This window comes from Ornithorhynchus anatinus, chromosome 21 (genome assembly GCF_004115215.2).
Source record: "Ornithorhynchus anatinus isolate Pmale09 chromosome 21, mOrnAna1.pri.v4, whole genome shotgun sequence".
Taxonomy (NCBI): domain Eukaryota; kingdom Metazoa; phylum Chordata; class Mammalia; order Monotremata; family Ornithorhynchidae; genus Ornithorhynchus; species Ornithorhynchus anatinus.
Window position 1 is genome coordinate 14,733,256 of NC_041748.1, and position 22,166 is coordinate 14,755,421.

Below are 22,166 nucleotides of genomic sequence, written 5' to 3' on the forward strand. Positions count from 1 at the left end.
CAGCTAAAAGAGACATCCGTGGGACACTTCGGGCTCCAGGAGAACCATTTGTCTGATAGAAAGGGAGAGTTAGGAGTGTGAAAACAATCCAGTTTTGCAAACATGAGTCTCCCCCAAAACATGGATTGCCCAGCAGAGGTTAAGTTTGACAGTCGCAGCTAAGCAGACTGCTGCATCTTGCAGCTCTAAACCCTTAACTAACCCCATCTTCATATTTCCTAGTCCATTAGTTATTCTCCAGGAGCTGGATGCCCAGAACTACTACAGACTGGGCAGAATTGAGGCCCCGCATTCCTGCTGAATTATGCTAGAACTGAAGTCCACATGGCTCTGCTCCTCAAAGAGGAACAGCATGGACTTGCTAATGTTACCCTCCCCTACTCCTGACAATAGACCCTTCCCCCATCCCCCCAAAGCCACCACTGTCGATAGGGGCAGGGAGAAATCTGAAACCCTCCAGCCCAGGGGAGCCCCATTCCTCTAGAGACCCTGAGGCTGGATGGGGGAGAGGCAAGAAGAAAAGAGTGTGTCATCACACCCCTTCCTTGAACTCACAAGACCCCTTACCCTGCCTGCGTGAACCAGAAGGAATGAGATCTGGAGGTTGGGAGGGTGCTAGGTTGTTACTTTACAAGTTAGAAGCTGGTGACATCCACCTGCTTTGAGTACACAGCTGGTTCCCCCTAATTTTAACCCTTCTGTGGAGCGGGGCCAATTGCCAATGGCTCAAGAATGATGAAGAATGTATACGTTTTATTTCAAACAGAGACATTTGGGCTTACAGATCCCAGGCTGCCAAGGGGACAGAGATGAGAGAAGGAGAGGAAGGGGAGAGAAGGGGGCCAGACCGTGCCATTTCTGTTGGTAGGATGGGGGAAACCACTTTGCATCTTCCCACTCTAGCATTTGCTGTTAGTTCTCTCCACCCCTCTTTCTGCTCATCCAGGAGGATTGGAAGACACAGGGTAGTCACACATACATACATGCAGACAGACACATGCACATCCTTGACTGAACCTGTCCCTAACCCCGCTCCCCCAGGGGCACCCCCCTGGACGGGAAAGGGAGTCTGTACTCTTGAAGTCTGAGTTAGGCAGGAAACTCCCACAGGGCAGAACAGGCTAGGAGGATGTCGCACTGACTATAGAATTAAGGGCCCCAGTGCGACTTCACACCCGCTCGGATCCGCCCACGGAGTACCGGCCCCAAACTCTAGACCCCTGTTTCCATAACCCTTTACCCAGCCCAAGAGGGGTGGCCCCTCTGACCCTGCTCTGGTCCCGGCCCTCGCTCTCACGCATGAGGCACACACACATGCACACACCTCCATACCCTCCTGGAGTTGCAAGGGATTGATTTGGCACCCATGATGCAGTGTTTGACCCTTAACCCCCCAAAAGAAATGGCACTGTCTGGAAGGAGGGGATACAGTTGCAGGCTAGGGGGCGGGAAGGGGGTGGCCAGGGGACAGCAGCCTCGTGTCAACAAATTTCCTCTCAGTAGGGCCGGCGCAATTTATCAGTGTCGATGGCAGCCGGTGAGTAGCTGGTCCTTCCTCCACTGTCCGTGGGCCCTGGAGGTCCGGTTCGGGGCTGCGTTGTGGCTTCCTGGGGATGGATGTGAATGTTGGTTGGCTGAAGAGGTGTGCCCCTGCCCGCACACGATGAGTGCCAGTCACAGTTGGGGGTGGGGAAGGCTCAGTTGGGTCGGCAATGGGGAGCCCAGTCTTCCAGACAGGGAGCAGGAAGTTTTATGTTGGGTAGGAGCCTGGTCAGGGGTCACTACTGAGCCCAGAGCGACTGGGTCACTGCTCTGGGTTGTGGACTATATGGATGCAATGGATTGTGTGTGTATGTGCAGCGGGGGATAAGGTTCCTTCCACTATACTCTCTAAAGCACTTCACAAAGTGGTCTAAACTCAAGTGCTCAATAAAGACCATTGTTTCCTCAATTCCTCCCACTTGCCCGAAACAGAACTCAGATAGCCCCAAGTTTAAGGCATAGAACTCACCATTCTGTCCAGTCCTGTCCACACCAAGATGTCCTTAGAGAGGCAGGGATGGGCCAGGGGGCCGGGTCTCCCATGAATCACCTGGGGCTCAGGCTCCTTCCTTGGTCCTAAGGATAAACCTTGTAAAGTCTCAGGGTAATCTGGCTCTGCCCCCCTGCTTGTGGCAGAGGATGCTGCAGCCCAGGCCCAGGCCCATTTGCAGATGGATTGTGCCCTGCAGGCTCATTCACACACAAGGTCAGAGAGTGAGAAAAAGAGGAGACAAAGCGAGAAAGGAGGGAAGACTCCTCATATACAACAGAGCAGCTGCCATTCACACGCCCTGCAGGGGAGGCTCTGGATGGCTTTGTCACTCCAAAGCAGGACACCCCACGCACTCTGGGTTTCCCCCAGAGTCTCAGCCCGTGGAGACCCCCTCCCCAACACAGCCACGCACCCCTCAATTCCCCAGGGTCTTACCTGTGAGCATGCCTGTCTGGGAGACTTCTCCAGGGGGCAAAAACAAACTGGGCTTCTGCCTTTTCTCTCAGGCAACCAAGACCCTGAACACTTACCCAGTACCAATCTGGTCCTTCACCCCAGCTCCTCTTCCATTCCACCAGCAGTAGGAGACTGGAGCACGTGCCCCCAAGTTTGGCCCCAGTTGAGTGAGACCACACTCCCTTAAGCACCCTCTTTGGCAAGTCAGGTTTAGGAGATACAGCCCCTGCCCACTGGGAGCTTACAACCTAAGTCAGTCAGTCAGACAGCCCATAATAGTATTTGAGCTCTTACGTTTGCAGAACATTCAACTAAAACCCTGGCATAGTACAATAGAACGCTTTAACATAAATGACCTACCCACAACAGGCTCACAGTCTAGAAGGGGAAGCATCGACTTTGGAACAACATGGTGCAAATGCTTCAGAGTTCAGAATTACATAGCACACGTGGCCTCTGCTCTCAAGAAGCTTCCAGTCTACATGACAGACATTAAAATTGATTTACTCACAGGTAGAAAGGCATAGACAAGATCAGTACACCAAATTGAACATGTTGAACCTATGATAAGCTTGAATCGGCGGTACAAGTAGATCAAAAAGTAAATCAGTACACAGAATGAAGAGTGGCAGTGTTGCATTAATATAGCAGGAGTCTTTATCAGACACTACTTAACAGAGCACCGTACTAAGAGCGGACGGGGGTGAGAGGGCTCAGTTGCTAAGGACAACCACTTTAGTCAGTCACATTTATCCGGCACCGCAGAACAAGATATAACCAGTCAGAATCCCTATTATGAGCTTATAGTCTAATGGGGAAGACAGATGGTAATATGAGTGTTATGCCCATTTAAATAGGAACCATGACGAGTGGGCGGAGGAGTCATTTGGAAATATTCTGTAGACTAGATTCCACCTCAAGGGGTAGGATGCCTTGCATCTAAGTACTCAGCGAATACTAACGGTGACTCAGCTTCTGCTACTACGGCGGCACTTGTGTTTGTGGTGTTCTGGCTCAGTGTGGCATATTTGAGCGCAGAGCACTATATAAGCACTTGGGAGAGCACAACAGACATTCCCTGCCCACAACGGGTTTACAGTCTACTCCACTGGGTGGCTACTGAACCCCAACTCATTGTTGGGCTTTTGAGGGGCTCGAGTCCCATGGCGGGTGGGGGAAATAGGCAACATATCTTGGGGTACAGGAATTGGGAAGCCCCAAAAGAGTCCTCAGACAAGCTGAGGTTGGCGCAATCCTGCCCTCGAGGGGCACGTGACAGTACCACCGCGCCACCCCTCTCCCATCGGCGGGTCTTGATTCCTGCCCCAGAGGACTTACAATCTGACTCTCCGATACTGACGCGCTTCCAGAACTGATCCACAACTCTGAATCCAGCGAGGATGGTAGGGTGGAGGTTTCCAGTCGATGGGGGCTGGAAGTGCACCTCCTTTTAAATAACTGGGGAGTTGGGGGGTGGCACAAGTCTTGCAGAAACAGTCCCTCACCTTCTAGCACATTCCAGAGGCATGAGCACTTGTTGAGGTTGGATAAGATTGCTGGCTTTGTCAACTTTATGGTTGAGTGGGAAATACTAGCTAACTGGGGGCTGGCAAGAGCACAGGTAGAGGGCTCATTGACAGACACACAGAGAGACACATAAAGACACACAGACAGTGAGCATGCACCCCCATGCGCCCCATCCTTTCATCCCCCCAACCAAAACCCTGAGCACCAATCATTCCCCCTAAAAACAGACTTCATAGCATCACAACCCCTCAAATTCCTCCTCTCTAGAGATTTTTTTGTCCCAAATCAGACACGTCCCTTCCTAGATCCCAGACTTGACTCCCAGTCAGCAAAACCAAAACCTTTGCTGTCTGTGGCATTCCCTGCCCCTCTAGGGCATGAGTACTGTAGCCACATCAGAGACTGGGCTACAGGCACCATTAACCACATACATCAGAATCCAATCTGATTATCTTGTACCTACTCAAGCACTCGGAACACACAGTAAGTGCTTAAATACCATCATCACATCAACAGTATGGACAAGTCAATGATATCAAATACATTCTCCTTACCACCATCGGCCCACTCCACTACCAACACCTCATTAATATAGGACTCATTCTCGGAGTCAGAAGGTCATGGGTTCTAATCCCAACTCTGCCACTTGCCTGCTGTGTGATCTTGGGCAAGTCACTTTACCTCTCTGTGCCCCCATTACCTCATTTGTAAAGATGGGGATTAAGAATGAGACACAAGGGACAAGGATTGTATCCAACCTGATTACCTTGTATCACCCCCAACACTTAGAACAATGCTTGGCATATACAAGCCCCCAAAAGCATCAAGACAAGACACTCCTGACCCATGAAAGCCAAACCATTTGCCCGGACCCCCTCAGCACCACCAGGGCCATTGGCATAGGAAGTAGGCAAAGAAAGCCGACTTTGGGGGGACTCTTAATCCAATACATCAACTACCAAGTCGTCAACTACCACAGCTAAACAAAAGATAAGCTAACCAAAGGGAGCAGCTCAGGCACTACTCACCAAACCCCAGACAAACACACTACATCTCCTCTCCACAACCTATGACAAGTACAGCCCACTGACCCTACTTAAGGAAAAGAAAGGCACATAAGCCTCTGGGGCTTTAAAGGGGCACTGCTACTTGCTCCATTGTAGGGCACCTAATGGAGAGACTGGGTTTCTGGGGGGTGAGGCTATAGGATCAGAGAAGGAGGAGGCAGAAGGCTATTAAGGAGAAGAGAATTTGCACCTGCCTATCATTAAAAGGATCTGGGAAAACAGCCTTAATTATACACACCTGCAACCCATTCATTTAACCCTTGAGGATGGGGTCTCATTCTCATCCACAGCTTTCCCAGAGTTTAATACAGTGCTTTGCACCCAGAAGGATAGTCAATAAATAAGAATGAATTAATTAATTCACTTACTCCATGAGGATGGGGTCTAATTCTCAACCAGGTCTTTCCCAGAGCTTAGTACAGAGCTTTGCACCAGGGAGGATAGTCAATAAATATGAATTAATCAATCAATCAATCAACACAAGCTCTTCATTGAGGCCTCCCCAGTCCCCACTGTCCCCTCCATTCTCTTCTTTTGTTTTTTGTTTCATTTTTAATGATAACTGTTAAGTGCTTTCTATGTGCCAGCCACTGTGCGGGCGCCGCGGTGAATACAAGAGAGTCGGGTTGGACACAGTCCCTGTTCTGCATTCATTCATTCATTCAATTGTATTTATTGAGTGCTTATTGTGTGCAGAGCACTGTACTAAGTGCTTGGAACTTACAATTCGGCAAGATAGAGACAGTCCCTGCTCAACAGTGGGCTCACAATCTAAAATCTCCCCATTTAACAAATGAGGTGATTGAGGTCCAGAGAAGTGAAGCAACTTGCCCAGAGTCACACAGCAGACGGGTGGTGGAGTCAGAGTTGGAACCCAGGTCCTCTGACTCCCTGGCCTGGGCCCTTCCCACTAGGCCACGCTGCTTCTCTCCTCCCTGCTTCTGTCCCATTCAGCTTCCAAGGAAGGACTGTTGGTGTAAGAATAATAATAATAATAATAATGTTGGTATTTGTTAAGCGCTTACTATGTGCCGAGCACTGTTCTAAGCGCTGGGGTGGACACAGGGGAATCAGGTTGTCCCACGTGGGGCTCACAGTCTTAATCCCCATTTTACAGATGAGGTAACTGAGGCACCGAGAAGTTAAGTGACTTGCCCAAAGTCACACAGCTGACAAGTGGTAGAGCCAGGGTTCGAACCCATGACCTCTGACTCCAAAGCCCGTGCTCTTTCCAGTGAGCCACGCTGCTTCTCAGAAGCAGTAAGAAGTAGGTAGAGGAGCCCACTACACATAGAGGGACTCTTTATTCAGGACCCTGGGGAGAGAGGAGGGAAAAGACAGGGAGCCAGAGGAAAGACAGGTAGGAAGGACAGGTCAGCTTTAAGGCTGGTCAGTAGGACGGCCACTGATGGCTCTTGCAGATCTTGGACGGATAATAATGATATTTGTTAAAAGCTTACTATGTGCCAAGCTCTGTACTCAGAGCTGATGCCTGGGTGTCACATGTCTCACAGAACACTTTTTTTAATGCTATTTGTTAAGTGCTTACTATGTGCTCGACATCTTGCTAAGTGCTGGGGTACATACAAGTGAATTAGGTCAGACCCAAGCTCTATCCCATAAGGGGCTCACAGTCTAAGTAGGAGGGAGAACAGAAAAACTGAAGCTTAGAGAAGTAGAGTGGCTTGCCACACAACAAGTGTTTGGCAGAGCTGGGATTGGAATTCAGGTCCTTTGACTTCCAGACCCAAGCTCTTTCCACCAAGGCCACACGGCTTCTCAGAATTCGACCTGAAACGTGGGCTCTGTGTAGGGTATGAAAAGGCTGAGAAGCCTCTGATTCTTTAAAGGGCAGTGCCACTTGCCCCATTGAAAGACACCTAGTGGAAAGATTGGGTTTCTAGAGGTAGGGCTGAAAGATCAGGGAAAGAAGAGGCAGAGGCTATTAGGGAGAAGGGGATTTGCAGCTGCTCAGTGTTAAAAGGATCTGGAAAAACATAAACACCTGCATCTCATTCAAATACTCCTTGAAGATCAGGTCTAATTCTCATCTAGCGCTTTCCCAAATCTTAGTACATTGTTTTGTATTCAGAGTGATATTCAATAAATAAGAATGAATCAATCAATCAATGACTCAAGGAATGAACTCAAGCTCTTCCCTGAGGCCTCCCCAGTCCCCAAGCCCCACTATCCCCTCCACTCTGCCTCTCCTTTTGGTTTTTTGTTCCCTTTTTAATGGAATTTGTTAAATGCTTCCTATGTACCAGGCTCTGTGCTGGGCACCATGGTGGACACAGGACAGTCGGGTTGGGCACGGTCTCTGTCTCACAGAGGGCTCACACTCTTGATCTGCCATTTTACAAATGAGGTGACAGGCCCAGAGAAGTGAAGCAACTTGTGACTCAGGTCCAGAGAAGTGAAGCAACTTGCCCAGGGTCACACAGCAGTGGGCGGTGGAGCCAGACTTGGAACCCAGGTCCTCTGACTTCCAGGCCTGGACCTTTTCCACTAGGTTATGTGCTTCTCTCCTCACTGCTTTTGTCCAGTTCAGCTTCTGGGAGAGGACTGTTGGTGTAAGAACTACGTAGAGGAGGCCAACTCTGAGGGGCTCTTAACCCAGGAGCCAGGGGAAAATGGCAGAGAAGGGGTGGGGGGGCAGAGGAGACAAGAAGGAAGGGCAGGTCAGCTTTAAAGTTGGCCACTAGGGTGGCCACTCATGGATATTTGTTAAGCACAACCTATGTGCCAAGCACTGTACTAAGCACTGATGCCTGAGGTGTCACATGTCTCACGGAACACTTTTTTTTAATGCTTTTGTTAAGCACTTACTATGTGGTCAACATCGTTCTAAGTGCTGGGGTAGATACAAGTGAATTGGTTTGGACACTGTCCCTGTCTATCTCCTTTGGAACTCACAGTCTAAAAAGTAGGGAGAACAGGAGTACCAAGGCCCAGAAAAGTGGAGCGGCTTGCCCAAGGTCACCCAGCGGGCATTTGGCAGACACTGGTTTGGAACTCAGGTCTTTTGACTCCCAGGCCTGGGCTGTTTCCACAAGGCCACACTGCTTCCTGGAAGTCCACCTGAATCTTGTGCATTTCTCCAGTTGTAATCCCCTCTCCAGTCAACGGAAGCACGGGCACCACTTCTGAGCCATGGAACTCAGTAATCAGAGTAAATGAGTGGAGGGATGCTGGGCATGGAAAATAAAAATGGTAGACAGGAAGGCGTTCAGTATTGACCCGCACCATACTGGCCAGCTTGGCTGTGAATCCAATTAGGTTAGGGGTCAGATTGGACAAATGGTCATTCTACTGGCCACCCTGTCTAGGGGCCTGTGACGCACCTGAGACCACATAGAAGGTCTGCTGTGGGGTTCTCTGTTCTCCCCTCCTAGAATGCGTTGGGGTTGAGACATGTCACCCAAGGCCTCTCAGGACTCACCATAGAACAGGTTTCCAGTTTTAGCATGCAGACGATGGACCAAGATGCCACTTGTCTGCTCACTGCACTTCTCTGTGCCTCAGTTACATCATCTGTAAAACGAAGATTAAGACTGTGAGCTCCATGTGGGACTGACTCTATGTCCAGCCTCATTACCTTGTATCTACCCCTGTGCTTAGAATGGTGCTTGGTAAGCGCTTAACAAATACTACAATTATTATTATTATCAGGCTAAACAGCAGTGTTCAGCCTTTATTCACTGAACGTGCCAAAACCCACCTCAAGTTCATCACAGCATCTTCCACGTCCCTTCAGATGAAAAGCACCCAGGATGTTTCTCAGTTCTGAGCAGTGATAGCTCACTGCCTATTGTCCAAGTGGTTGAAGATTTACCTCTGAATAAACCAGGTCAATTTAGGTTGAATGTGTCTTCTAGGAGGGTACAGAGACCATGGAATCCAAAGAGGGCGAAGATGAAAATAGAAAATTAAAACACGGTGTGAATCTACCTTGGAAAATAAAGAGCTAATCCTGTATTGTAAATCAATGCCACAAAACTGCTCATAACTTGGAGATGTCATTAAAAGATGTCTCTGCTGACAGCTGGAAATTGTGAGGAAGAAAATGTAGAATCAAGGGATAGCCTCTAGACTTTACACTAAGAATGATAATAATAATAATAATAATAATAGTAATATTATTATGGTATCTACCCCAGAACTTAGTACAATGCCTGCCAGTAAGTGCTTAACAAATACCATAAAAAAGGGCTACAGACTTTTACCAGGGAAACCAAAGCAGTAGCAACAGCGGAGGTGGCCTTTAAGCTGGAAGCAGTGTTTATCCTTTGGCAAACAGCATCAGCAGTGCCTGGCATATACTTAGTGCTTAACATATATCATTATTATTATTAAGGGACAGGCTTCAATCCATCAAAAGTCAATCTATCAACCATACTTACTGAACACTTACTCTGTATCAAGCACCATATTAAGCAACTGAAAGAGTCCACTAGAGTTAGTAGCTACCATCCCTGCCCTCCAGGGCCTAAAAGGGCTAGCTGGTTGCCATTTAGGGTCCTTTCAACCTTAACTGGCAACTCTCAAAGAGCAGAGAAGAGACTGCCTGCCTATCAATCTTAATAAACCTTACTGTCTCAGTCTTAATTGATTTCAGCTGTTCTTAATTAGCTTCATTAAAAGTAAAGTAAAAATAAAACAAAATTTTGGAGGTTACCGATGGGGTAGGGCTAAAACCTTTTGCCTCAGCATCTCAGTGTCGTGAGTTCTAATCCTACTTGGGAGATCAGAATCTTTTTTACAATTCCAAGACTGAAGCAGAGTTAAGAACCTAAGCCTCCAAACCATTACCTTCTCTCTAGGCTATAGCAGGCCTCACAAGGGAAGGGTCTCATTCACACAATTTCAAGCAGAGGATAAATTCAAAGCAGGGAAAAAAGCGCCCCTTAATACCACAGGTTTTCTCTTAGGGAGAAGCGACGAAGGCAGTAGATGTGGAGCAGAGGTAAGGCTTCCGTCTCTGAATTCGGAGGCTGTCGGTTCTAACCTGCGGGTTAGTCTGTAAAGAAAATGTATGTGTGCACATGTCTAGAAATAAGTACCGTGATGTGTAAATAAGATGGTGTATATAAGCATCTGAATAAAGTGAAATAAGTGTATAAATGTACATGTGTTTCCTCAGTGTATATCTTTGTTGGCATAGCACTAAAAAAAATGCTCCGTATGTTTATGGGTATGAACATACTTTGTGCATACAAAAGAAAAAATGAATGTATCCCTTTTTTAACAGGATATTTGCTAAGCACTGGGATAGATATCAGACATGGGCTTACAGACTTTGCCCCACTTTAGAAACAAGAAATCACTGAGGCATGGAGAAATGAAGTGACTTCATTCATTCCTTCAGTTTAATCTATCCAGCGCTTACTGTGTGCAGAGCACTGTACTAAGCACTTGGGAGAGTATAATACAACCAAAAACAGACACACTCCCTGTCCACAATGAGATTACAGTGTAGAAATGGGGAAACAGACATTACTATAAATAAATGACACATATGGACATAAGTGCTGAGGGGCCGGGAGGGGAGACGAATGAAGGGAGTGAGTCTCACATCAGACAATGGCAGAGCCAGGACTTCTGTGTAAGTATGTGTATGTCTGCACAAGGGTAAGTCTTAGGACCTCTATGTATTTATTTTCCTGCAGAGAAGTAAAGTTATTTGTTTCTAGGTAAGGAGGCATGCACCTACATACTTCCCACTCTTTACCTGCCTTTGACACTGTTGACCATCCCCTTCTCCTCCACACCTTATCTCACCTTGGCTTCACAGACTCCATCCTCTCCTGGTTCTCCTCTTCTCTCTCTGGCAGGTCATTCTCGGTCCCTTTGCAGGCTCCTCCTCCCCCTCCCATCCTCTAACTGTTGGGGTTCCTCAAGGGTCAGTTCTTGGCCCTCTTCTGTTCTCCATATACACTCACTCCCTCGGACAACTCATCCGCTCTCACGGCTTCAACTATCATCTCTATGCAGATGACACACAGATGTACATCTCTGCCCCTGTCCTCTCCCCCTCTCTTCAGGCTTGTATTTCCTCCTGCCTCCAAGACGTCTCTACCTGGATGTCTGCCCACCACCTAAAACTCAACATGACCAAAACTGAGCTCCTCATCTTCCCTCCCAAGCCTTGTCCTCTTCCTGACTTCCCTATCACCGTGGATGGTACAACCATCCTTCCCGTCTCTCAGGCCCACAACCTCAGTGTCATCTTTGACTCGGCTCTCTCATTCACCCCACACATCCGATCCGTCACCGAAACCTGCCTGTCTCACCTTTATAATATCGCCAAGATCCATGTTTTCCTCTCCACCCAAACGGCTATCTTACTGTTACAGGCTCTCATAATATCCTGGCTGGATTATTATGTCAGCCTTCTCTCTGATCTCCCTTCCTCCTGTCTCTCCCCGCTCCAGTCTATTCTTCATTCCGCTGCCCAGCTCATCTTCCTGCAGAAACGCTCTGGGCATGTCACTCCCCTTCTTAAAAACCTCCAGTGGTTGCCTATCAACCTCCGCACGAAACAAAAACTTCTCACTCTAGGCTTCAAGGGTCTCCAACACCTTGCCCCTCCTACCCCTCCTCCCTTCTCTCTTTCTACTGCCCACCCAACACGCTCCACTCCTCTGCCGCCCACCTCCTCCCCGTCCCCCGTTCTCGCCTATCCCGCTGTCGACCCCTGGGCCACGTCCTCCCGCTGTCCTGGAATGCCCCCCCTCCTCACCTCTGCCAAACTAATTCTCTTCCCCTCTTCAAAGCCCTACTGAGAGCTCACCTCCTCCAAGAGGCCTTCCCAGACTGAGCTTCCCCTATTCCCTCTGCTCCCTCTGCTCCCTCTCTGACCCCCCTTCACCTCCCCTCAGCTAAGCCCCCTTTTCCCCCTTTCCCTCTGCTCCTCCCCCCTCCCTTCCCCTCTCCTCAGCACTGTGCTCGTCCGCTCATTTGTATATATTTTTATTACCCTATTTATTTTGTTAATCGCCTTGATTCTATTTATTGCTATTGTTTTAATGAGATGTACATCACCTTGCTTCTATTTATTGCTATTGTTTTTGTCTGTCTCCCCCGATTAGACTGTAAACTCATCAATGGGCAGGGATTGTCATTATCTGTTGCTGATTTGTATATTCTAAGCACTTAGTACAGTGCTCTGCACATAGTAAGTGCTCAATAAATACTATTGAATGAATAGTTCCACAATGAAGTAAAGCACTCCATATGTACTACTAGCTTACGGCCTAGTAGAAAGAGCATGACACAAGAGTCAAGGAGACCCTCTGTTCTAGAATCGAATCTGCCATTTGCCTGCTGTATGTATCAACTTGGGCAAGTTACTAGGCCTGTTTCCTCATCTGTAAAATGGAGATTAACATGTCAGTTTTCCCTCCATCCTATCTGGGACAGCGACTGTATCTGAACTGATTCATTTGTCCCAATCTACCCCCGCACTTAGCACAACACTCAGCCAACCAAAAGGGCTTAATAGCAGCATTATCATCATCATTATGGTTGTGTGCACATCAGTGGCTCAAAAGCTTCATTCAATTTGGCTCTTCTGCACAAAAAAGTGAGAAGTAGCTTGGCCTAGTGGAAAGAGCTCAGACTGGGAGTCAGAGGACCTGGGTTCTAATCCCACCTCTGCCACATGTCTTTGTAACCTTAGGCAAATCACTTCACTTCTCTGGCCTCAGTTGTCTCATTTGTAAAATGGGGATTAAGACTGTGAGCCCCATGTGGGACAGGGACTGTGTCCAACCTGATTAACTTGTGCCTTCCCCAGCACTTGGGACGGAGACTGGCACATACTGAGCTCTTAACCAATACCATTAAAAAAGAAAAAGTTGCCAACCCATGCAATTGAGGATATTTTGACCACTGAGAAGCTGGAAGGGCACAGTAGATGCTCCAATCATTTCCTCCCTAAATCTTCCTCTACTCCCTAGGCGAGATACAACAGGAAACAGACTCTGGCCCCTCAGCTATAAAAAGCTATAAAAGCTATAAAAAGCAGTGGATTCTGGATCCTGCTTTTTTCTCTAGAAGGGAAGGGAACATGTCTATTGACTCTATTATATTGTCCTCTCCCAAGCACTTAGTACAGTGCTTTGCACAAATTAAGCATAAAATAAATACCATTCATTGATTATTGGTCAAAATATTGCATAGGGTCAATATATTATGTAGTAGAGAAGCAGTGTTACCTAGTGGAAAGAGCAGGGGCCTTGAAGGAAGAGGACCTAGGTTCTAATCCCGGTTCTGCCAATTGCCAGCCGTGTGACCTTGGGCAAGTCACCTAACCACTCTATGACTCGGTTTCTTCATCTGTAAAACAGGCATTAAATACTTGCTCTCCCTCTTCCTTAGGCTGTGAACCCCATGTGGGACAGGGACTGTATCGAACCCGATTAATTTGGATCTTCCCCAGTGCTTAGAACAGTGCTTTGACACACACAAAGCGCTTAACAAATACCATAATAATAATAAAATACAATCATGTATATGTGTTGAGACAACAAAAGGCATCAGTTACTCCACCTCAATAGAGGTGCTATCAACACTTCCCCAGTAACCTGGGGGACAAATGAATTTCCTAAAGTTCCTTTGGGTTCCAAAAATGGTCAACCCAAAGTGGAAATCATTTCCGAATTACGATTTTTTCCACGGGAGCTTTGACTGGATGGGAATAGCAGACCATTCCAAGAGGAGACACAATTTCATTTGTCGTCGAGCAGTTCTCTGCAGGCGCAGAATCATGCTCCAACCTCTGAATATTTCTTTCTGTAGGTATTTATGCAGTGGTTGCTCTTATTCAAATGCCAAAGCACTGGCTTTCTGTCAGGTTGTCCACGTTCCCTGTGGTATCCTCCGCCTCACTCTCGAAGTCAGACAGTGGATGGAACGTCCAAAGACCAGCTGGTTTAAAGAATCTCTAGACGAGGCTCGAGCCAGAAACTCTTTTGAAAGTGCCCGGAACAGCGACTTTTTGACTGGACTTCGAAACAGGGATTCCAGTGACGGAACCTGGAGTTAGAGCTTCCGGGCAAAGGTCTGCATGTCAGTTGGCTGCAGACAGAGAGACACCATAATTTCCATACATTTTAGAGAATCCATCACATCAGGTTCTCTCTGTCCCATCACGGTGCCCGTGTTTTGAATCTCACTCATTCAATTGTATTTATTGAGCACTTACTGTGTGCAAAGCACTGTAATAAGCACTTGGGAAAGTACAAATAACAATATAACAAACACATTCCCTGCCTACAACGGGCTTACGGTCTTAGTCGACACTGTGGAGATGTAGGGGCTAGGTCTCAACAATACCTGATCTAATCTGCGAGGAAAAAAAGAAATCAAAATAGAATTCTGAGAGCCTGCTTTCCCCATCATGTACTGATTTTTAATAATAGATCATTTAAATTCTTATAATGTATGAGAAGCAGCGCGGCTCAGTGGGAAGAGCCCGGGCTTGGGAGTCAGAGGTCATGAGTCTGAATCCCGGCTCTGCCACTTGGCAGCAGTGTGACTGTGGGCAAGTCACTTCATTTCTCTGTGCCTCAGTTCCCTCATCTGTAAAATGGGGATGAAGACTGTGAGCCTCACGTGGGATAAACTGATGACGCCGTATCTCCCCTAGCACTTAGAACAGTACTCTGCACATAGTAAGCGTTTAACAAATACCAACATTATTGTTATTGTTATAATGTACGTTTTAAAGCTCCTCTACCAAGTGGTGCAAGATCATCATCATCCACGGTATTTACTGATCATTTACTGTGTGCACAGCACTGTACTAAGCGCTTAGAAGAGTACATACATCAATTAAGCAATTAAGCCATTTGGCTTCGGTATCAATCACACTGATTAAGTGCTTACTATGGTGCAGGGCAATGTACTAAGCCCTTGGGAGAGGACAATATAGTGGAGTTGGTAAACACATTCCCTGCCCAGAACAAGCTTACAGTCTACAGAGGGAGACAGACGTTAATAGAAAGAAATTATGCATATTGACATAAGTGCTGTAGGCCTGAGAGAAGGGGGAATAAATGGTGCAAATCCATGTGCAAAGGCAACACAGAGTGAGTGGGAGAGAAGGAGGGGTTAGTCAGGGAAGGCCTCTTAGAGGAAATGTGCCTTCAGGAAGCCTTAGAAGGAGAGGAGAGTTATTGTCTCTCAGATATGAGGAGGCAGGGTGTTCCTGACCAGAGGCAGGACGTGGGCGAGAGGTCAGCAGTGAGATAGATGAAATCAAGGTTCACTGAGTAGGTTGGCAGTAGAGGGGAGAAGGGTGCAGGCTGAGTGGCAGCCGAAAATCAGGGAGGTGAGGTAGGAGGGGGCAAGGTGATTGAGTGCTTTAAAGCCAAGGGTAAGGATGGAGGAGAGAGAGGAGGAGCATGAGGATGGCTGGGAGGGAGGGAAGGACAAATGGATCTTGTAAAGGGGAAAATAGTTTTGCAAGATACTGTCACTGGAATGTAGTTACAGCAGCTTCTAAAGACGTTCAGGAAGTCATTGAAGAACCCAGGAAACATCACTACCTGCCAATGTTTCATTTCAAATCTAAATTTAAATAATTATAAATGCTTACCAAATAGTTAACCTAAAACCTCGCCACTTGTCCCGTTGCCAGGTGAGCCTTTATAGGTGCTGTCAATATATAATACCCACCCAGGTAGAGCTTTTCTTTAGCAATGAGTTCAAAGGTAAGAAATCTCACGGTTGAAAAAGGCCAGGTTCTTCGATCTCATCTCACAAATCTGGTTCACACTGCACTTGACAGTTGACATTGAGCCCAGGGGTTCTAGACTGAGCCTTTACTCAATAAAAATGATTCAAAAATAGAAATTTGCTGATTTCATCAGCAATTATCAAGTAAATGAGCCAATCCCTCCTGGAGTGGAATATTACAAAGAGTTCTAAGATCCCCATCATATTAAACTACAAGTTGAAGTAATTTAAAGGGTCAGTATTTGACAAAGAAGATGTTCTATCAAAGCCAATGTTATCTCTCCCACTCAGAACTCAGAATTTTGCTACTCTTAATTCATAGAAATTGTTTTCCCTAGTAAAATGGCAAAAGCAAGTAATTTGTATGTGTGTGCATGCAATCAAATGAGAATTTGAAATTTTTAAAGTTTCACTCTTTAAATATTTCATATTAAACCCATAAAGCTGTTGGAAGCCATTCATTATAACACTGGTTCACCTACTTAGTCAAGACTGTGCAGAGTACTGATGGGCAACAATACAGCATTTTTTTTTAATGGCATTTGTTAATTGCTTACTATGTGTCAAGTACTGTACCAAGTGCTGGAATAGATAGATATAAGCTCATCAGGTTCGCGCAGTCCATGTCCCACATGAGGCTCATTTACAGATGAGGGAACTGAGGCCCAGAGAAGTGAAGCCACTTGCCCGAGGGCACCCAGCAGACAAGTGATAGAGCCAGGTTTAGAACCCAGGTCCTCTGTCTCCCAGGCCCATGCTGTTTTTCTTCCTATACTACAGGCTATTCCTTTGAGTAAAAGAGTTTGTTAGCTACCCCTGCCCTAAGCAAAAAGACATCCAGCAGTGCCTACTAATTTTAGGCTACATTATTGTTATATTTGTTAAAAGCTTACTATGAGGCAGGCACTGTACTAGGAGCTAGGGTAGATACAAGCAAATCAGGCTGGACACAATCCATGTACCACACAGGGCTCACCGTCTCAATCCCCTTTTTACAGATGAGGTTACTGAGGCCCTGAGAAGTGAAGTGACTTGCCCGGGGTCACCCAGCAGACAAGTGGCAGATCCAGGATTAGAACCCATAACCTTCTGACTCCCAGGCCCGGGCTCCCTCCCCTCTGCCAGGTTGCTTTTCACGTTCACAGTATGGTGCAAAGAACGAGTTAAGTTTCGTGTTCAAAGACGACCATGCCATCCAGAGGTCCGGTCACAAGCACTGGGCTCTTAACTCTCTGAGTTTTCATGCAGGGTTAGCAGTAACTGCCTGAAGATTGGTGAGCAACAAGCAGTACTAGTTTGAGTCCTACGAGGACGGTCCCTCCCATTAAAGAAAAGATGGCCGAAAGGCACGGAAAACTCATCGCGCTGCGGTCACTCAGGGGCTCAGCTGGCTTGGAGGGATCCAGAGCAAAGATGGTGAACTCAGAAAGGAAAGCAGGCTCTGCTATCATCCCAGCTAGGAGCTGTCTCATTCACTGCAATAAACTGGGAGGGGGTGGATGAAAAGAAAACAGACAACTTAAATACATTTTGCAAGTTGTTAGCTCTCCCTTTTGAAGGCTCTAACCCGGTCCTTCTCAGGTATTTTTGGAGGGAGAGAAATAATGATAATAAGAATAGTACTGAGAAGCAGCGTGGCTCAGAGGAAAGAGCCCGGGCTTGGGAGTGAGAGGTCATGAGTTCCAATCTTGGCTCCACCACTTGTCAGCTGTGTAACTTTGGGCAAGTCACTTAACTTCTCTGGGCCTCAGTGACCTCATCTGAAAATAGGGATGAAGACTGTAAGCCCCAGGTGGGACAACCTGATCACTTTGTATCCTCCCAGTGCTTAGAACAGTGCTTTGCACATAGTAAGCACTTAACAAATACCACCTTTATTATTATTATTATTACTTGTTCAGCACTTACTGTGTGCCAGCACCGTTCTAAGTGCTGGAGGGGCTAAAAGTTCATCAGGTTGAACACAGTTCCTATCTCACATGGGTCTCCCACTCTTAGCCCCATTTTGCAGATGAGGTAACTGAGGCCAGAGAAGTGCAATGACTTGTCCAAGGTCACACTGCTGACAGGTGCTGGAAAGGGGATTAGAACACAGGTCCTTCTGACCCCCAGGCCCAGGTTCTATCCGCTAAGCCACACTGCTTCTCACAAGACTGAAGTAGAGGAGAAAGGGCAATATAAATGAGCAAAAAGTTCAATGTCAGGGCTTAGCCCTTCCAGGACAGTAATTACTTAAAAGACAAGAAAGGTTTTCCAGCCCCTTTCTCAAATGAGGATGATAAACAAACAAATAAAAACCCAAAGAGGAAGGACACAACACAGTTCGCATGGCCACTGAAGAAGTTAGAGAAAACAATTTACGATACGGTAGATTGGGCAGTAAGATCACACATTGAAAGTGTCCAAAATATTTTATCTAGATTTTTTTAAAAGAATAGGAAGAAAAGAGTCACAAGAATTGCTCCGTCACTCATTTTTTATATTAATAATAATAATAACGATGACGATGGTATTTGTTTAGCTCTTATTATGTGCCACATACTGTTCTAAGCTCTGCGGTAGATATCAGGTTGTCCCACGTGGGGCTCAGTCTTAATCCCCATTTACAGATGAGGTAGCTGAGTCACAGAGAAGTGAAGTAACATAACTAAGGCACAGAGAGGTGAAGTGATCTGCCGAAGGTCATGCAGCAAAACAGGGTGCGGAGCCAGGATTAGAACCCAGGTCCTTATGACTCCCAGGCCCATGCTCTATCTACTAGACCTCACTGCTGTTTTGGAAGGTGGAGGCAGATGTATCCTAGAAGTTCATGGGCTCAGCCAGTGGAGACCAGGATTTGTTTTACGACCAACCGTCCTGCTGTGTGCACTTAACTCACATCTGGGAAGCAGCTTGGCCTAGTGGGAAGAGCATGGACCTGGGAGTGAGAGGAACCATGTTCTAATATCGGCTCTGCCGATTACTTGCTGTTTGACCTTGGGCAAGTCACTTCACTTTTCTATGCCTCAGTTTCATTAATGGTAAAATGGGGATGAAATACCTGTCTCCGTCCTACTTAATCTGTGAGCCCCATGCAGGACAGAGACTGTTTGCGATTGAATTAATCTGTACCTACCCCAGAACTTGGAACAATGTTTGGCACATAGGAAACGTTTAATGAAGACCACTAAAAAAAATCTAGGAAGGATGAGACTTAACCTGTGGACTTCTATCTTCTACAGATATGGAACACTGGGAGAGAGCCTGGCTGCCTTCCCTAGCCAGATCATCCAGGAAAATCATCCCGGCACTCACCAAGCCGAGGCCCATAGATGAGTGGCGAGAACCAGATGAGATGGTCAGCCCAGGCTATCAGGGAGCACTCTGACCGTTCAGGGTCACAAAGAAGGGGTGTGCCAGGAGAATCTTGGGCCGTCAGACTTTGACATCCTCGACAGGAAGAAGGGAAATCCTTTTTTTAAAAAAAAATTCTGATGCATTTGATAGTGGTTTATAATCATCTATGTTGCCTCATACCCCAAAATTAAAAAATCTCCTCACAATTGGCTTCAATGCTTTCCATCATGTGACTCCACTTTACCTATCTGCTCTCTCCACCCAAAATTCTTCTACCTTCTGTATTCATTCCTCCCAACCCAAACTTCTACCTGCATTTCTTCTTGACTCAGCGATTATATATATATCTATAAATTAGCTATTATAAATCATTTTTATATTTTAATGTCTGTCTGGGGAGTAATGTCTAGACTGTAAATTCCTTGTGGGCAGGGAGCTTGTCTACCAACTCTGTTGTATTATAGTCTTCCAAGCACTTAATACAGTGCTCTGCACCCAGTAGGTACTCAATACATATCTCAATAAATACTATTTATTTATCTCAATAATAGAGATAAATACTAAATAATAAATAAATATTTAATAAATATATGTAATTTTATTTATATTGATGTCTGTCTCCCCCCCTTTTAGACTGTAAGCTCGTTGGGGACAGGGAATGTCACTGTTGTGGTAGTGTACCTTCCCAAGCGCTTAGCACAGTGCTCTGCACACAGTAAGCACTTAATAAATACAACTGAATGAATGAATGAATGAACGGCCTGAGAGAGAGTTATTCTGGGAAGCTGCGCCTCTCTGTCTCCGCCTGGTGGCAGACATGTGGTGCTGCAATATCCGTGTTCTGTAAAGCTGCGCCTCTCTACCGCCGCCTGGTGGCAAAATATTATGGTACTGCAGCAGGCTTGTTTGGGGTGGCTATTCCTCACTACTGCCCCATGGTGACACTAGGCATTGTTCGGTGAAGCTGCGCCTCTTTATCACTCCCGATGGCACTGATCTTTCTTTTTATGGTGGCTACGAAGCACCTGCAACGTGCCAGGCACTGTACTAAGCGCTGGGATTGAGAGAAGCTCCTCATGTTAGACACAGTCCACGCCCCACATGGGACTCACAAGTCTTAATGTCCATTTTAGAGATGAGGTAACTAAGGTTAACGAAGTGACTTACCTAAGGTCACCCAGCAAAGACGTGGAAGGGGCTGGATTAAGGATGCAGCTTCTTCAGACGCGCAGGCCCGGGCTGTAGCCACCAGGCGGCGCTGCTTCGCTCCCAAATGGTGATTCTGGGCGGCCGCGTTTCTCTATCGCCACCTGGTGGCAGTTCAGTCTTACTGCGCCGGCTTCCTCTCTGGGCCTCCATTTCAACTCTGTCGCCTCCGATTCCTTTTCCACGGTCTTCCCCCGGCCTGGATCTCCCTTCCTCTCCACATATTTTGTTGGCTTCTTTTGCCACTCTGCATCGCCTACACCTTTCGATCGGTGACCTTTAGACATCCGCTATTTGCCCTGCAGCATTTATGTACATATCTAATAATAATGACAATTGTGGTACTTGTTAAGCATTTACTATGTGCCAAGCACTGTACTAAGGGCTGGGATGGATACAAGCAAATTAGGTTGGACACAGTCCCTGTCCCACGTGGCGCTCACAGTCTCAATCCCTATTTTGCAGATGAGGTAACTGAGGCACAGAGAAGTGAAGTGACTTGCCCTAGGCCACAAAGCAGACAAGTGGCAGAGTTGGGATTAGAAGACATAACCTATCTGGAAACTATGTAAACTAAACTAGTTTACTTCAGACTCTCAGGCCCCTTCTCTATCCATTAGAGGAGAGAATGATGTGAAAACTTACTGGTAGTTCTCGAGCTTTACTGTGTGCAGAGCACTGCAGAATGTGCTGGGGGAATACGAAACTGTGATGATGGGCATATTCCATGCCCACAAGGAGCTGACAGTCAAAATCTGTAGCAATTTAAGAAACTGACAATTTAGTTGGTTAGCGAGTGATGGTCTGGGCTATATAGAGAGGGAGGGAGTGATCTACCTCTTCTCTTTTTTCATTCATTCAATAGTATTTATTGGGCGCTTACTATGTGCAGAGCACTGTACTAAGCGCCCCCACCCCCAAGACTGTAAATCCGTTGTGGGCAGGGATTGTCTCTCTCTATGGCTTTATTGTACTTTCCAAGAGTTTAATACAGTGCTCTGAACACAGTAATCGCTCAGTACATACAATTGAATGAATGAATAGTGGAGCTGTACCTCTCTCTCGCCCCCTGGTGGCTACCATCGTTCTACTGGGCGGCTGCGCTTCTCTATCGCCTCCTGGTGGCAGAAAAGTATAGTACTGCAGTAAGCTTGTCTGTAAACACCAGAAGCTGCGCCTCTCTAAGCGCTGGGATAAAGAGAAGCTCAACAGGTCGGACACAGTCCACGTCCCACATGGGACTCACAAGTCTTAATCCCCATTTCAGAGATGAGGTAACAAAGGCTCAGAGAAATGAAGTGACTTACCTGAGGTCACCCAGCAAAGACGTGGCAGGGGCTGGATTAAGGATCCAGGTTCTTCTGACGCGCAGGCCCGAGCTGTAGCCACCAGGCGGCGCTGCTTCTCCCCAGATGGTGATTCTGGGCAGCCGCGCTTCTCTATCGCCACCTGGTGGCATTTTGCTCCAATTTACTCCCCGGGTCTCCGTTTCGCCTAGGTTGCCTCCGACCCCTTTCCCCAGGTCTCCCCCTTGTCTGGAACTCCCTCCCCGCTCCACATAGGCCAGACCGCCACTCTCCCCCCTTTTCACAGCATTATTAAGGTGGCAATTCTGCCAAGAGGCCTTCTCTGATTAACCCCTCTTTCCCCATTCCCCCTTGTGCATCATCTACACCCCTGCATTTTGTGACCTTTGGACATTCGCTATTTTCCCTGCATTTATGTGCCTATCTGTAAACTACACACTTTTTGTACAGAAATGCAGTAGTTGTGAGCACAGAGGGCTGTAGTTAATA

The 22,166-nt window shown here is 46.9% G+C and overlaps 1 long non-coding RNA gene across 2 annotated transcripts; it reads right to left on the reverse strand.

The window, feature by feature from the left end:
• Positions 1 to 733: 733 nt before the first annotated feature.
• On the reverse strand, positions 734 to 21,795 carry LOC114806087. 2 transcript variants are annotated; one of them, XR_003754196.1, is made up of 3 exons: positions 21,678 to 21,795; positions 2,012 to 2,118; positions 734 to 1,607 (listed from the first exon to the last, which is right to left on the reverse strand). It is a non-coding gene; the product is annotated as an uncharacterized LOC114806087 (long non-coding RNA). The 2 variants fall into 2 exon arrangements; XR_003754197.2 differs by lacking the exon at positions 21,678 to 21,795 and adding an exon at positions 20,332 to 20,684.
• Positions 21,796 to 22,166: the final 371 nt, after the last annotated feature.